Source organism: Cucumis melo, chromosome 4, assembly GCF_025177605.1.
Source record: "Cucumis melo cultivar AY chromosome 4, USDA_Cmelo_AY_1.0, whole genome shotgun sequence".
In the NCBI taxonomy this organism is placed as follows: domain Eukaryota; kingdom Viridiplantae; phylum Streptophyta; class Magnoliopsida; order Cucurbitales; family Cucurbitaceae; genus Cucumis; species Cucumis melo.
In genome coordinates this window covers 6,643,407-6,647,666 of record NC_066860.1, presented here as the reverse complement: position 1 = coordinate 6,647,666, position 4,260 = coordinate 6,643,407, and the positions used below count along the sequence as shown (strand labels likewise).

The following is a 4,260-nucleotide window of genomic DNA, read 5'->3' as shown; positions in this document are numbered from 1 at the left end:
AAGAAGGGTTGCACCATTGACCGAGTTATTGAAGAAAAGTACGCTTGAAGATGGTCAGTCAAATGTCAAACTATGTTTGACGACTTAAAGGTGACAATGATGAAGGGTCTTGTCCTCAGATTAGTGGACGTGTGTAAGTCATTTATAGTTGAGACTGACGCGTCAGACTTTGCCCTTAGGAGGGTCCTTACCTAAAAGGGTCATCTAATAGCTTTGAAGAGTTATAAGCTTAAAAGCGCTGAGAGGAGGTACACACTGTCTTCGAGAAGAAAATGCTTGTCGTGGTCCATTGTCTAAGAGCTTATAGGCAATATTTACTAGGATCACCATTCGTGGTGAAATCTGACAATAGTGCCATCTGTCACTTCTTCAGCCAGTCTAAGTTGACTTTTAAACATGTGAGGTAGCAAGAATTTTTGGCAGAATTCAACTTCAAATTCGAGCACAAGAGAGGAACCAGTAATCAAGCTACTAATGCTCTCAGTTGTAAAGGCTAGCATCGGCCCTGTATATGCTAGCCCCCATGCATTCGAGTAAAAATAATGCATCAATGCGCAATGTAGTTAGGGAGTTCATTCAAAAGGATACCTCTACCCAACTTGTGGTTGCTCTAGCCAAAGCCGCCAAAACTAAACAGTTTGGGTTGAAGAAGACTAGTTGTTGATAAAAGGAAACATACTATATCTTATGAGAGTAGGAGACTTGAGGAAAAAGTTACTGAATGAGTGCCATGACACGCTGTGGGTAGGCCATCCTAGGTGGCAGAATACGTATACGCTATTTGTAAGCCCCATTTCGTTCTCTTCTACTTTATCTATTTATTTAATATTTCCTAAATGGTGAAAAACATTTTAGAATATTTTATTTTATACACTTTAAGGTGATTTGCCTATTAAAGAAAATTTAGAACCATTTAAGTCGAGTTTAAGAGTTGAATTTGCTAGTTTTTGAAAATATTTGTCTAATGGGCAAAAGCAAATTAAATTTGAAGTGGGGGTGGCATCATAGTAATTTCATAGTGCTAAAAAAAGGTGGGGGGCGGGGGGGGGGGGGGGGGGGAAGATATTTACTTTTCTTTTCTTTCCTCTTCTTCTTCTTCTTCTCCTTCCTCACCCTTCTTGACTAACCATCTCTCTTCCTCTTCCAATTCTTCTTTCGCTCACCATTTCTCCTCTAGCCAACGCCTCCATGAGCATCCCTTACGGTGTGTGACTCGACGGATGACGGTTGCACGTCGATGCAACCCAACAACCGTCGTGCGTCTCTCCCTCGCGTGATTGGAGCGTCGTGGCTTGCCAACTTCAGATCCACTATCGTCGTGCCATCAATCTAACCGAACAATGGCCACTCGTTGTGTGGTTTAACTCACCACTTATTCCCGGCCACACACAGTTGTTTGAAGCCATAATTTTCATAGGTAGTTGGATCTTGGAGTTGGGTAAGGTTTTGCTTGTTTTAGTGTATTTTAGTTTGGTTTGTGAAGATTTTTAATTACCCATTAAGTTTCAACTCGATTTTCACAATACCCATTACTCTTTGATGCTAGATTTGATTATTAGAGGAATTTTGCCATTGTACAGCCATTCAAAAACTCGAAATTGGGCATTTTTAGCACAGCTTGGGTAAGATTCTAAGCTTTATTGAATGGGTCCTTAGAATCCCTTAATTATTGGTGCCAATATTAAGCAAACCATGGTTTATGGATGCTAGGATTGCATAATTGAGTGTCGTTAGAGCATTTTTCATTGAAGTTAGATTACTTTGCTAAGTTCTTGAATATCCCATGATGTCAGATGCTTATTTTTAAATTTAAAGGTAGTTAGAGTGCTCTCCGTTGAAGTTATGGGTGCTTTGTTAAGTCTTTGGAAAGTTTTTGAATAATTTCATTGAATTTTTCCTAGAGTTGAAGGTTAAATGTTGAAAATAGACTTTCCTTTAACTTTGGAGTTCGTCGGGGTGTTACTTCTATAAGCTTCAAAACATAAAATAGTTATAGGTATTAGTTTCAAAATTAGAAAGTCGTTAATGTGCTGTCAAGGCGATTTCGACAAGGTATCGATAAGGTTTTAGATAAATTTATTGGGTTTTCTCAAAATTCTTAAATACCCATTTAGTTTTAACATGAACTTGATTTTACCCATATTGTTTTGTATGAGGAGTTGAAGATTTCGAGAACTTGGAAGCATTAATCAACATGGTTGAGGTTGTTTTAAATAAGATGGGGTATGCTTCTAAGTTATTGTCTTGTTAGATGGATGTTGAGACTGTAAATAGATCTAAACTTCTAAGATATGGATATTGGATATAAAGTGTATGGATTTAAAGGACGACTTAAGTTGGGGTGCTTGTGGCGTTAAGAGTTTAAATTGAAGTTTAAGGGTCCAAATAGCCTAAATTAAACCATTTAGGGGATAGTTCAATCTAAATCTTAGAAGTACTTAAGGTTGTTGGTCCCTTGTTGCTATAATGGACATAAATCCACATAAATGATATATTAAGCTTGATGTATCTACTTAAAAGACCCATTAAGCTTGAACTAAGTTAAGCTCTCATTGTGTTAAGTAATTAGACTTCAAGTCTAAGGATTCGTAGGTGAAAAGTCTAGTCTACTCTAAGGCAAATTGAGAATTTAGGGACTTTAAAAACATAAAATAGTTTGAGTTGGTCTTATGAAGTGACTTGAAGATTGTTGCGTCGTCTTGCTTTGTGAAGCTAACTGATAGACTTTAATCTTTGAGGTGGAAAAAGCGTATAATCCCGGGGGATCGAGTCATTGATAGTGAGTGGCTTATTTTCAAGCTTTCTTTATACATATACACGTTATCTCTTGATATTGCTTGGAAACTACCATAACTTAAACCGTTTATTACCACATTTTCATTTATGTTTAAACAATGTGTTTACACATTGAGATTTAATCAATGTTTATGACTTGGATTTTATAAAAGTGGGTTTCAACTTCCTATTTTCAATGAAACTTAAACGATGTGTTTGTTCATCATGATTTTAAGAATTTGTATGGCTTGAACTCTTTAAAATCATATTTGAAGTTTTTATTATACTTGGTTTTGAAATATGGTTAACCGATACTTATGGTGAACAAGAAGGTGATTTCCCTAAGCTACGTGAATGTGTTTCCATTGCACTACCTATTGATATCAGGGGGTTTCGGGGCTGAAAGAGGTTGTGATCGGAGATCTGGGAACTTAAGCCTAGGTGAGGATGTGAACGGAGGATTGTGATATGGCTTCGGGTCTAGCTTAACCTGTGGTGGATGGCTCTATGTGCACATAGGAGCGGTATGTAGTTACTGTAGTAGGTGCTAAGTATGCGTGAGCTCTGTTTGGCCGCGTGTTTTCTTGTGGATATGGAGCACGTGCGAGCTATTCCCAGGTCGTATACTTAGTATGCTATCATGGTTGGATTGGATTGGTTGGAGGTTGCCATAGTGGTGGGTATTAAAGATGCGTGAGCTAAAATTGGCAGCATGATTCTTTGTCATGTGCGAGCTATCTTTGGCCATATTTTTAGATGCCTTGCCATAGTTGGATCGACTACAGGTTTGTTGGTGGACTGATGGCTATGAGTTAATGATATTTTCAATTAATATTTCATTACACGCTAATGCATATTTACAGTTTTTCTCTTAAAGCATGTTTTACGAGCTTTACATTTAAGAAACTTGTCACTCACTGAGTATTCAACTTACGTTTTTAATGTTTTCTCCCCCCCCCCCCTTAGGTAGCGATCAAAGGCCAAGTGTTGGTTGAATTCTCGTCATTGATTATAGGTCTCCACTATTCTTTTGTATGTATATAGTTACCCTTTGTAATACATCATGGAGTGGTTAGATGTAGAGAGAGTAAGGTTAAGAACTTGTGATTGAGGAGATCCCTCTTTAAATTGAACTATTTTGTATGACATATCTAGTTTTAACATGATTTTCTGCCTGAAACTCTGAAATTGTATGGATAAGTGTGTGGTGAGACACATTTGTTTTGTTCAAAATTAGAGTAAAACCACAATTTGAGTGCAAGTGAAGTATAGTAATTTAAAACGGGGAAGACTTTTCAACATTTTAAATGTAATCCAAATATGATATCTTTGAGAAAGCTGACCTACTAGGCTTTTGCAAGGCATTCAAATGCCAACCTTTTGATGACATAATGTCACTAACTTCAAAAATCTCAAAAGCAGTAGACCCAAATGCTAAAATTTTCATGAATAGGTTTCTGATAACAAATAACTCGAGAATTTCAT

At 37.1% G+C, this 4,260-nt stretch overlaps 1 long non-coding RNA gene across 2 annotated transcripts; it reads left to right on the top strand.

Moving 5' to 3' along the window:
• The first annotated feature begins 1,093 nt into the window (after nt 1–1,093).
• Nucleotides 1,094–4,036, top strand: LOC127149032 (uncharacterized). 2 transcript variants are annotated; one of them, XR_007820236.1, is made up of 4 exons: nt 1,094–1,438; nt 1,547–1,622; nt 3,163–3,560; nt 3,742–4,036. It is a non-coding gene; the product is annotated as an uncharacterized LOC127149032 (long non-coding RNA). The 2 variants fall into 2 exon arrangements; XR_007820235.1 differs by lacking the exon at nt 3,163–3,560.
• Nucleotides 4,037–4,260: the final 224 nt, after the last annotated feature.